Source organism: Chiloscyllium plagiosum, unplaced genomic scaffold (genome assembly GCF_037043375.1).
Source record: "Chiloscyllium plagiosum isolate Xiang-an unplaced genomic scaffold, Cpla_swu_hap1 HiC_scaffold_6, whole genome shotgun sequence".
In the NCBI taxonomy this organism is placed as follows: Eukaryota; Metazoa; Chordata; class Chondrichthyes; order Orectolobiformes; family Hemiscylliidae; genus Chiloscyllium; species Chiloscyllium plagiosum.
The window spans coordinates 55,480,200-55,493,044 of NW_028270144.1; the positions used below are offsets into that span (position 1 = coordinate 55,480,200).

The 12,845-nt window shown below is 40.3% G+C and overlaps 1 pseudogene; it reads right to left on the minus strand.

The window, feature by feature from the left end:
• Window positions 1-6,637: 6,637 nt before the first annotated feature.
• LOC148149765 (U4 spliceosomal RNA) lies at window positions 6,638-6,769 on the minus strand (annotated as a pseudogene).
• Window positions 6,770-12,845: the final 6,076 nt, after the last annotated feature.

A 12,845-nucleotide genomic window follows, 5' to 3' on the forward strand; every position in this document is an offset into this window, starting at 1 on the left:
GGGTAAAGGCTGATATGAATACAAAGCTGTTTTAAGTAGTGTTCTGCATGGCTTGGTGTTAGAACCCGTGCTGCTTGTTTTAGACATTAACAATTTGAACTTGAGCATGGGAGGCACATTGGGAAATTTGCAAAGAACACAAAAATTGGTTTATTGTGGATAGCATAAAGTATAGCTGTAACTCCAAAATGATACAGATAGATTGGTAGATTGGGCAGGAAAGTGACAGATTTAGGTCAACTCCAATAAGTGCGAGGTGATGCATTTAGGGAGGTAAAACAGTAAAAGTGAATACACAATAAACAGAAATATACTGAGATGGGTAGATGAAGTGAGAGATCTTGGATTGCAAGTGCACACGTCCCTAAAGGTAGCAGTATAGGTAGATAAGGTTGTAAAGAAGGGCGGCACAATGGCTAGCCCTGCTGCCTCACAGCACCAGGGTCCCAGGTTCGATTCCAGCCTTGGGTAACTGTCTGTGTGAAGTTTGCACATTCTCCCCATGTCTGTGTGGGTTTCCTCTGGGTGTTCCAGCTTCCTCCCACTGGTCCAAAGATGTGCAGGTCAGGTGAATTGGCCATGCTAAATTGCCATAGTGTTAGGTGCATTAGCCAGAGGGAAATGGGACTGGGTGGGTTACTCTTCTGAGGGTCGGTGTGGACTTGTTGGGCCAAAGGGCCTGTAGAGAATCTAATCTCAAAGAAGGCATATCGAGTGCTGTCAGAGGGATAGAGTACAAAAATAGGGATACAATGGAGGAACTATATAAGACACTGGTGAGGTCACAACTGGAGTATTGTGTATATTTCTGGTCACCACATTATAGGAAGGATGTAATTGCTCTGGAAAGAGTGCAGAGAAGATTTGCTAGAATGTTGCCAGGGCTGGGAATTGTGGCTATGAGGAGCGATTGGAGAGGTTGGGTTTTCTCCCCTGGAACGGAGAAGGCTGAGGGACAACATGATTCCGATATACAAAATTGTCAAGGGTAGAGATAGAATAAACAGGAAGAACCCATTTCCCTTGGCAGAGATTTTAAAAAACAGGTTTATAGATTCAAGTTAAGTGGCTGAAAGATTAGAGGGGACGTGAGGAAAATTTCTTTTACGCAGAGGGTGGTGGTGCCTGGAATGTACCGTATGAATTGGTGGGGCAGGCAGAAACACTATACATTTAAAAAGAGCCTGGATCTGAACCTTAAGTGCTATAAGCTGTACGGCTAGAGCCGTGTGCAGGAAGATGGGTTTAGTAAGGGCATTGACCTTCTGTGTTGTATCATTTCTGTACTTCTATTGTCCTAAATTGATACCATCCAGAACAAAGTAGCCTGATTAATTGACACCACATCCAAAATATACCCATTCTCTTCACCACTAACACTCATTAACTGCAGTGTGTATAATCTACGAGATGCATTGCAGAAGTTCCAAAGATAAGACCTTTCAAACCCATTTTCAGCAAAAGGACAAGGGCAACAGATACTTGAATACACCACCATCTTCAAGTTCTGCTCAAAGCTTCACACCATCTAGACTTATAAATATCACCATAGCTTTAGTGACACTGGTTCAAAATCCTGGAACTCCCTCCCTAGTGATAGTGTAGATGCAAATGTACTGCAGCTGCTCATGATGGCAGCTCACACCATCTTCTCAAGGGCATTTAGGGGTGAACAATAAATGCTAGCCCAGCCAGCAACACCCACTTCACATGAATGGGTAACAAAATGTTTGGAATGCTTTAATATTGAGTTAAAATTCAGATATGTAAGTCCCGAACATACTATTTTAAGCTACTGTTCAGGAAACCATGTAGTGAAATGTTTCTAGAGTGACTGGATTAAAAAGTTACTCATGACATGCTGTCTGTATTTCTAGGTTCATAAGCTACCGGCTTCACCTGAAAACCCAACTCACTGTAAACCCAATCCACGACCTAAAGCGAGGACTCAAATGCTTGTCAGTTGTTTAAAAAACAAGTGGTCATTCATTTCTGGTGGGGAATGGAGGAAAAAGTGCATCACTTTGAAGTTAACTTGGATGTAACCTTGCAATATGTCAGTTATAGCAAAGTCAATCTACATGGCAACCCAATACAGAACTGGAGACATTCACAGTGAGAGCTTGCATTGTATGGTGTCTTTCATGGTCTCAGAAGGAATCAAAACATTTTTTAGCCAATGAAATACAACTTTATGATGCACGTAATGTGATTTTCTTCTAGTCATAGAAATATAACGACACCAGGTCCACTAGCTGGATCAGTAACTTATGAGCTATTGAGTTAGTTACCAGAATGTGAACATGATGGGCAATAACCTGATGAAAGGTTATTCCTGAAATGTCAACTTTCTTGTTTCCAGACTTTGTGTAAACAGGTGCAGGAAAGACATGCACAGGCAGAATGTGAAGCACACTAGTGGTATTCATACCAGACATAGATTGTATAAGAATTAAGCAATAAATTCTACATCAGCTCAGTTTGATCAAATCTTTATTATCTAGGAGATAGTGAGGACTGCAGATGCTAGAGAAGTCAGAGTTGATAAAGTGTGGCATTGGAAAAAGCACAGCAGGTCAGGCAGGATCTGAGAAACAAGAAAGTTGACATTTCAGGAATAACCTTTCATCAGGTTATTGCCCATCATGTTCACATTCTGATAACTAACTCAATAGCTCATAAGTTACTGATCCAGCTAGTGTTGTTATATTTCTATGACTGGAAGAAAATCACATTACGTGCATCATAATACAGATGGTATATACATCTGAAAACTCAATTTAATTTGAGAAATATTTAACCTGTGTGAGGATTTTTACTGGCCAAGATTTTCGAAACGAACACATTCTTGATTTGGACGTTTCACAACTGGTGAAAAAAACTGAGCAGGTTAATAGTGCCCTGATAGTTATTCAAATTATGAAGAGTTACAATAAGGTCAACAGTGATAAAACTCTGCTTCTATTATTTGATGAGAAACATATCACAAGAGAAAATCACAAAAGTAAGATCTTTATAAGAAAAAGTAGTTGCTTGAGGAAGAAGGATATTAACTAGTATGGAAAGTGAGTGGGATTATGAAATTAGAGAAGATGATTCATAGAAATAAATACATGATGTTGCCTAAATGGATTGAGCAACCCATTTTTGTGCTGTAAAATTTTATATTTTGTGAAATATGATTCTTTCAAAATAATTGATATGCAATACTATCCCTTATTTCTACTCTTCCTTTCGTTAATTGATTGAATATTCCAGTTGTAACACATTGCTTTTCTGCCAACTCTTAGCCTCACCCAACATAAGTTAATTAATTTCCAAAGTGTAAATATTAGAGTGCACAATCTTCTTCTGTGCTTTTCTGTGTCTTTGCACATTTGTGAAGTTCTATCTTTGGTTCTTAAGCAGTTTTGCTCTACACAAATCTTACAAATGAAATGGTAATAGCTGGTTAGAATTTTTAATCAATATGGAATATAAGATTGTGACTAAAATGATTAAAATATTGCTGTTTTGTTTGGTAGTTTAATTGGTTACGACTGACGATACAAATTTAAACATTGCTTAATTTAGCATGATGTGGTAATGATATAAATCAGTCCATTTTATAACTCTCCCAATTTGCATTAACTTTATTTCAAATAAAATTCAGGAGAAATGCCAATAAGGCAGCTTATTTACTACCTGACATCATACACTTTTGCATTGAGTTGAAATGACCCTCGAGACTTTAATCAATGCACTGAAGACACAGCAGAAGCAATCGGGTCTCTGCAGAGGTCTGATTGCCGCTTGCCATTCTCACAAGCATCTCTGAGATCTGAATGTCTTTGCTGACATATGTTAATTCCAGATTTTGTGTAAACAGGTGCAGGGAAGACATGCACAGGCAGAATGTGAAGCACACTAGTGGTATTCATACCAGACATAGATGGAACACTCTGGGAGCTGCCGAGACCAGGTCAGGAATTTGCTCATCGAGTGACTACTTAACTACAAGAGCACAGTACCAATATTGTGCCAGAGAATGATTGAAACAGATGTTAACAAACCTTAAAATTAGAGCTGAAAAATGTGTTGCTGGAAAGTGCAGCAGGTCAGGCAGCATCCAAGGAGCAGGAGAATCGATGTTTCGGGCATAAGCCCTTCTAAACCTTAAAATCAGTCAATATGTAAATGTATGGGGGTGGTATATGTAGAGTTTGACTACTATGATCTGTCTCATTTATTTCAGAGATATGAATTTTGCCAATGTGTTAGCAAAAATGTTCGCAATACTGGCAAACCTGTTTTCAATTTTATTATAGATTTTCTCTAGTTTGCTTCTTTTCTTATGGGAGAGGCTCTTTGTTGTAGGACAGTTCTGTAAGCACACCAGCCAAGCAGGAATCAGTTCTACTTGAGTTTTGGTATTTAGGAACCTCTGCTTTCACAATGGGAAGCATCACAGCAGTGCCAGACTGTCTTCAGGAGACGGTTGTTTACCAGAAACTTTCCAACAAGGAGAAAGAGGGTTGGTGGCTGGTGGAAGTCATTGGATTACAATCAGAAACAATAACATCAGAAATTTTTCAATTCCTTCCGTCACCTACTGCAGTGCCTGAGGTTGTGTGTCATGCTCCTACATCAGCTAAGTCAGAACAGAATGCAACTGTAGTCAGTGCTCTTCCAGTCGCATTTAATTAATCACTGAATAAACTCAGTCATAAATACTCTAATTTTTCAAAATGCTTATAGTCTTTAGCGCAAAATTTAGCTAGTTTAACATCCTTAAAAATAATTAGAGCTAATCATATAATCTCATGCCTTATTGATACCAATTATGATGTAAGGATTTACATATTATTATCATTTAGTTTAGAGTTTTGATTTTGAGATACTTGCAAGTGGCTTTGTGTGTATGAGTTGAATTAATGATTACATTTTCAGTATTTCTAGAGCCATGATTTTCTTTAGACCAATATGAGAGAGAGATTGTGAGAGGGAGCCCCTGTTGTGATCATGGAGATTTGTTTGCATTGTGACTATTCTTTGATTGAGCAGAACTTGTTATCGGGTGATTAACTTTGCTGGTAGCATCAACTACTACACTAGCATACTCTTGCACCTCAATCCATTAATGGGACCATGGGAGCAAAATAGGCCTTCAAACCTTTGAACTGGCTCTTCAATTCAATATGATCATGTCAATGCTCTTTTCTCACTCTATTCTCAAAATCCCTTTATGTTATTGGTATTTAGAAACCTGCCAATCACTACATTATACATACTCAATGATTGAGCTTCCTCAGCTCTCTCAGGTAGAGAATTCTAAATATTTACAACTAAATATTTCTTCTCATCTCGTTCCTAAGTGGCTTGCTCTTTATTTTGAAATTGTGTCCTCTGGTTCTAGACAACCCATCCACCAACATTTTACCTGAATCGACGTTTTCTATCCATCTAGTCATTTTGTAGTTTTCAATGAGATCACCCCTTATTCTTCAAAACTGTAGAGAATATAACCCAGTTTGTCAAACTTCTTTCCATAGGACATCCTAGAAGCAGGTCTTCTGAATCTTCATGGCACTCAATAATATCCTTCCTATGGTAAAGGGACCAAAACTGCACACAGTACTTCAAATGCAATCTAATCTAGGTTCGATATAACTGAAGCAAGACTTTGCTAATCCTCTAATCAAACTTTCTTACAATGAAGGGTAATGTACAATTAGCCTTCTTAATTTCCTGCTGTAATTGAATGTCAGATAAGTACTCAGGGTTTCTTTGATTCACACTATTAGTACAGTTGGTGCCCTATAACCAACTCATATCATTGTTTGCTAATTAGATTTATTGTCACATGTATATAAAAATACAGTGAAAAGTATTTTACTCATGTGTTGTATGCAAAGTGTTGCCATGCTCCAGCACTACCTTGAAACTCTGGATTTAATGCAGGAATTTACTGGATTCGGATTCACACTTCTCTTTTCTTGTTCATTTTCCGCTGCTTGACATCGACCAGAGTGTCTGAAAAGGGCTCCAGAGCCTTGGTTATGAGCCTCTGCTGCCACCACTACTGAAACACTACATCTGAGCAGGAGCCACGGGACTGGGGTGCATGCTTTCCATATTTCCTGTTCCCCATCTGATATTTCTCCAGATGCTGCCACCCGGCCATCAGTCATTAGGCTCTTCCGCCATCCCTTTTGCTGATGCTTCCCCTCCTTCAGGTGCCCAGACCTAGCTGTGGATGGACTCTTGGCTCAGCCTGCGAGTCCAGGCCAGGGGTGTCAGCCTGATACCTGCTCCTCTCTTGCTGGAAGACCCTCACTGGGATGGAGCCATGTCCACCTTGCCCTCCTGCTGCTGCTGCAGGTCTCCTCCTCATCCTTTGCTCAGCCTTGACTGCCAGCATTCTTTAGGTGAAAGGGCCTTCTCCATGCTGGAGGACTCTATGACTCTCTATGTCTTTAACTTATTCCATGATTCCTTTGCTATGTGGCTTCCTTAAGGCTGAGCTTGAGCATTCCTTCAGGATAGCTGAGTGTCATAGTCATTGTTGTCATCCTCTGAGCTCTCATGCCTGGACAGTTTGATGGGGTGCTATGGCCAATCACCAAGGCCAGCAGAGATTCAAGTTTGGAACCAATGATTTCCACAGAGACTATGAAAAACTGCCATGATTTTAAGTCACCACAATGGGGTATTTGGTCAACTTTTCAATTAGCAATAATCGCACTTTGGTTAAACCCTATAAACTACAATGCTGTCATTGTGCAATTGTACATTTTCAGTTTCTAATTTCTTCACCTTTGAAAAATTTTATGAACATCTTTTCTTATCAAAGTGGAGAACCACACATTTTTCTGTTATATTTCGTGCTTCTTCTCACTCATTAAGTCTGTCCAAATCCGCATGATTTCACTTTGCACTAAAGTTCTGAAGAAGAATTATTGAACTCAAAACATTAATACTTTTTTGAAATTTCAGAAAAACTGCCAGATCGTTTGAATTTCTCCAGCGTTTGTCTTCATTTCAGATTTCCATGTGTAGTATGTTTCTTTTATTTATTCCTTAATTCTACATTGTCACCATTCCCTTAGATCTCTAATTCTGGGAGATTCGGGTACCTTCCTCATTGAAAGAACACACAAATTAAACATTTAACTTCTCTGCCATTTCTCAGTTCCCCATTGTAGATTTTCCTGATTCTGCCTGTAATGGATATACACTGATCTCAGCAGAACAATTCCATTTTTACTAATACAATTCCTTATACCTGTATAAGTTCTTCTAGTCCATTCCTAATATTTTTATAGTTTAAATTCATGTTTCATTTTCATTTTTTAATCCGTTTCTTGGTCGGCCTTTGCTGTATTCTAAATTACTCCCTGCGCTGAAGATTAGCATAATATTTGGCAACTGAATTGGCCTTTGTTAGCCAACTTAACTGACTTTTGGGATTTTATGCCGTGAAGGAGTTATAGCAGTTGTAAACTATGCAATAACACTTTGAAACTAATGTGACATCATATGTTAAAGAAAAAAAAAGTACACTTTGTCAGAACCAGTTCTTTTGATGAAGAATCATTGGACTCAAACAATTAACTCTGGTTTTCTCTCCACAAATGTTGCAAGACCTGCTGAGTTTCTTTTGCACTTTCTGTTTTTGCTTTAGATCTCTGGTGTCCAGATTTATTGGTTTTATTTTTATGACATCATACCCTAAATGGCTTGTCAGAATCCATCTCAACCAATTTGCTCCTCATACTTTTCTTTGTTCAAATCATAACATCTTGGCTTCAGATCGAACTAGCTCACTTTCAAATGTAATATAAATTTCTATTATATCTTGGTCACCCATCCATAAATGTCCTTTTGCAACATTATGGATAATTAGCCTTTACATAACCACAATGGCCCATTCTGTAGTTGGTTTCTGAACATACCGAACATGCTCCAGAAACGAATTTTTCACAGCATTAGTGCTCATATTATACACAGATTAAAGTCACCTAACTGTATCAAATTACTCATGCGACATCTCTAATCTCCTGATTAATGTCATGATTCACAACGTTACCACTGTTGGTGTCCTATAACCAACTCATATCTTTGTTCGCTGCCCTTTGCTGTCAAGATATCACATTTTGTTCTTCTAATCTGAAATCCTCCTTTACTAATGTACTTATTCTTTGCAAAAAATCACCTGCTTTTCCTTTTTGCCTGTAATTCCTAAATATTAAATATCTTTGAACATTCATTTTCCAATTGTAGTCACACTACAGCTATGTTTCTGTAATGGCAATGAACTTGTATGCTTTTACCTTTGTTTGTGCCTTTAAATCATCCACCTTGTTACAAATACCAGGTGTCAGATCTCTCGGTGAGAGAGCATTTCAATGACAGTGATCACAACTCCCTGACCTTCACTGTACACATGGAAAAGGATAGACACAGACAGAATGTGAAAGTAATTGGGGGAGGGAGAATTACAATGCTCTCAGGAACTAGGGTGCCTAAATTGGGAACAGGTATTCTCAGGGAAATGCAAAACAGAAATGTGAAGGTTTAGGAAGCACTTGCTGATAGTGCAGGACAGGTTTGTCCTGCTGAGGCAAGGAAGGGATGGTAGGTTGAAAGAACCTTGGGTGACAAGGGATGTGGAACAGCTAGTCAAGAGGAAGAAGGAAGCTTACTTAAGGTTGAGGAGGCAAGGTTCAGACAAGGCTTTAGAGGGTCACAAGGTAGCCAGGAAGGAACTGATGGATGGCTTCGTAGAGCTAGAAGGGGGCATGAAAACGTTTTAGCAGGTAGGATTAAGGAAAACCCTAAGGCATTCTACACTTACGTGAGGATCAAGATGATGGCTAGAGTGAGATAGGGCCGATCAAGCGTAGTGGAGGGAACTTGTGTCTGGAGTCAGAGGAGGCAGGGGAGGCCCTTAATGAATACCTTGCTTCAGTATTCACAACTGAGAGGGACCTTGACGATTCTGAGGACAGCATGAAACAGACTGATATGCTTGAACAGGATGGTGTTAGAAAGGAGGATGTGTTGAAAATTTTGAAAAACATAAAGATAGATAAATCCTCTGGGCCAAATGGGACAAACCCTGGGTTACTACAGGAAGTAAGAAAGCGATTGCTGGGCCTTTGGCGATGATCTTTTCATCCTCACTGTCCACTGGTGTAGTGCCAGATGATTGGAGGGTGGCAAATGTTCACCCTTATTCAAGAAAGGGAATAAACACGGGAATTACAGACCAGTCAGTCTTACGTCTGTGGTGGGCAAAGTATTGGGGAGGATTCTGAGAGATAGCATTTATGATTACTTGGAAAACTAGTTTGATTAGAGATAAAAATGTGTTGCTGGAAAAGCGCAGCAGGTCAGGCAGCATCCAAGGAACAGGAGAATTGACGTTTCGGGCATAAGCCCTTCTTCAGGAAATGTCGATTCTCCTGTTCCTTGGATGCTGCCTGACCTGCTGTGCTTTTCCAGCAACACATTTTCAGCTCTGATCTCCAGCATCTGCAGTCCTCACTTCCTCCTCTTTGATTAGAGATAGTCAGCATACCTCACAAATCTTATTAAATTCTTTGAGGATGCGACAAAACACATTGATGAAGGTAGATGTGGTGTACATGGATTTTAGCAAGCATTTGATAAGGTTCCCCATGGTAGTCTCAATTAAAAAGTAAGGAGCCATAGGATATAAAGAAATCTGGCTATCTGGATACAGAATTGGCTGGTCCATAGAAGACAGAGGGTTGTGGTAGTTGGACAGTATTCAGCCTGGAGCTCAATGACCAGTGTTGTTCCACAGGAATCAGTCTGGGACCTCTGCTCTTTGTGACTTTTATAAATGACTTGGATGAGGAAGGGGAAAGGTGGGTTACTAAGTTTGCCAATGACACGAAGCCTGGTAGAATTGTGGATAGTGTGGAGGGCGGCTGTAGGTTGTAATGGGACCTTAACAGGATGCAGAACTGGGCTGAGAAGTGGCAGATGGATTTCAATGTGGAAAAGTGTGACGTGATTCACTTTGGAAGGTCAATTTTGAATGCAGAATACAGGTTAAAGGATTCTTGGTATTGTGGAGGAACAGAAAGATCCTGGGGTCCATGTCCATAGATCCCTCAAAGTTGCCACCCAAATTGATAGGGTTGTTAAGAAAGCATATGGTCAGTTGAGTTTTGTTAGCAGTGGGATTGATTTTAAGAGCCGTGAAGTTATGCTGCAGCTCTATGGAGCACTGGTTAGACCACATTGGAATATTGTGTTCAGTTCTGGTCGCCTCATTATAGGAAAATGTGGAAGCTTTGGAGAGGGCACAGAGGAGATTTACTAGGATGCTGTCTGGACTGGAGAGCATGTATTATGAAGAAAGGTTGAGGGGGCTACGGCTTTTCTTATTGGAGTAAAAAAGGATGAGCGGTGACTTGATAGAGGTGTACAGGATGTTGAGAGGCATTGATAGAGTGGATAGCCAGAGACATTTTCCCAGGGTAGAAATGGCTATCTTGAGGGGGTATAATTTTAAGGTAATTGGAGTAAGGTTTAGAGGCGATGTGAGAGGTTGGTTCTTTACATAGAGAGTGGCGGGTGCATGGAATGCACGGCCAGCGGTGGTCAGATACATTAGAGACATTTAAGTGACGCTTGGATATGCGCATGGAGGATAGTAGAATGAAGGGTATGTAGGTTAGTCTGAAGATAGTAGAATGAAGGGTATGTAGGTTAGTCTGATCTTAGAGTAGGATAAAAGGCCAGCACAACATTGAGGGCCAAAGGGTCTGTACTATTCTATGTTCTAACGGTGTGTACATTCAGATGGAGTGATTTGATATTGCTCTTTTCACCTCATTCCACATACCAAGCTTGGTTGATGCTTACCCTCATTTCATCTGCTTCTAATTTCACTTGTCACATTACTACTTCCTGTCATCAGCTTTACTTCCTTCTAGTTTGAGCTAACCCTCCGGAATCCTGACAATCTATTTGAAACCCTCCCGAACAGCACATGCAAATCTCCATCTGAGACTATCAGTTCTTGTTCTGTAAAGGTGCCTCACCTGTCCTAAAACAAGTCCTAATGTTTCGGAAATCTGATGCCTTACCTCTTACATTAATCATTGAGCCACATATTCAACTAATCAAACTTCCTATTCCTATGCTTACTAGCACAAGCCATCCTACTTTTTAAATTTTTTCATACCTTCCTAAAATCTGCATTCATGATCTCAATCCTCTTTCTACATATGTTGTCATTCCATGTGTCACAACTTTCGGCTGTTCACCCACACCAGTGAGATGTCCTGCAACTGATGTGTTTGTGTTATATGACTAGTGAGGCAACACACCATCCTGGAGTCAGGTTTACACTGTAGAAATGATTGTCTGATCTATTGGATTATGGATATCACTATTGCTCCTGCTGTCCTTTCAGCTCTCCTTTATAGCCGAATCACCCATAGTGCTACAGATTTGGTTCTAGATAACTTACTGGAGGAAGCGTCACTCTCACTATATCCACAATGGAAAACCAATTAGCAAGCATCAAACAAACAAACAAAAAAACTGTGGATGCTGGAAATCAGAAACAAAAACCGATATTGCTGCAGTCACTCAGCAAGTCTGACAGCATCTCTGGAGGGAAAACACAGTTAACGTTTTGGGTCCAGTAACCTGTGGCCTGATGGGCCACTCAAAATGATGGACTTAATGAAAAAAGGGACAATAAACGAGGCATGCTGGGAAACGGAGGCAAGTCTTGGCCAAAGTGACTGTGCTCAAAGAGTCTGAAATAAACAAGCTGCAGAATCCAGACAGGCTGCAGCTACAGGCAGATAGTATACTATTGACTCAGCAGCTGCAAACAATACAATAAACTACTTAATTTAAATTTGAATTGAATAGCATTGACCTGAATGCCATCCCCAGCATAAATGGAAACATTGAGTTGTTTACCAGATGAAGGGGTGCCTCACACCCTTATTTGGAAAGGACTTTTGTTCTGTGTGCCCCCAATAGCTTCAGGAATGGATGCCCAAGGACCACCCTGCCATCTGGTTGGGTCTGATCAATCAGGGTGATTGAGCCCTGATCAATCTATTGGTGGGCATCGAAGACACTCCCAAAAGCGCATGAAGACTTCTAAGTATAAGAATTGCTGCATTACCACCCTCAGGGGCAGTAACACGAGACCAACCACCGTGAAGAGAAGATGCCCCTAGGACCATTGGGAGAAGACATTGCCACATGGATCAAAGCCAAGATCTAGTGTGGTGGTATACTACTGTAACTTATCCAGAGTTAAGTTACAGTAGAAGGTAGTTGATTAGATTTGTAGTGTAAATTTGTACATGGTGCATTTTGTTATTATAATATTAATTGTGTTAAATAAATAAATAAGTGTAGCAATGTAGCTAAGTGTGAGGTGATTCACTTTGGTAAGAGTAACAAAAAGATGGGGTACTGGGCTAATGGTCGGATACTTGGTAGTGTGGATGAGCAGAGGGATCTTGGTGTCTATGTACACAGATCTTTGAAAGTTGCCACCCAGGTAAATAGTGCGGTGAAGAAGGCATATGGCGTACTGGCTTTTATTGGTAGAGGAATTGAGTTCCGGAGTCCTGAGGTCATGTTGCAGTTGTATAAGACTCTGGTGCGGCCACATCTGGAGTATTGTGTGCAGTTTTGGTTGCCATACTATAGGAAGGATGTGGAGGCACTGGAACGGGTGCAGAGGAGGTTTACCAGGATGTTGCCTGGTATGGTAGGAAGATCGTATGAGGAAAGGCTGAGGCACTTGGGGTTGTTTTCATTGGAGAAAAGAAGGTTTAGGGGTGACTTGATAG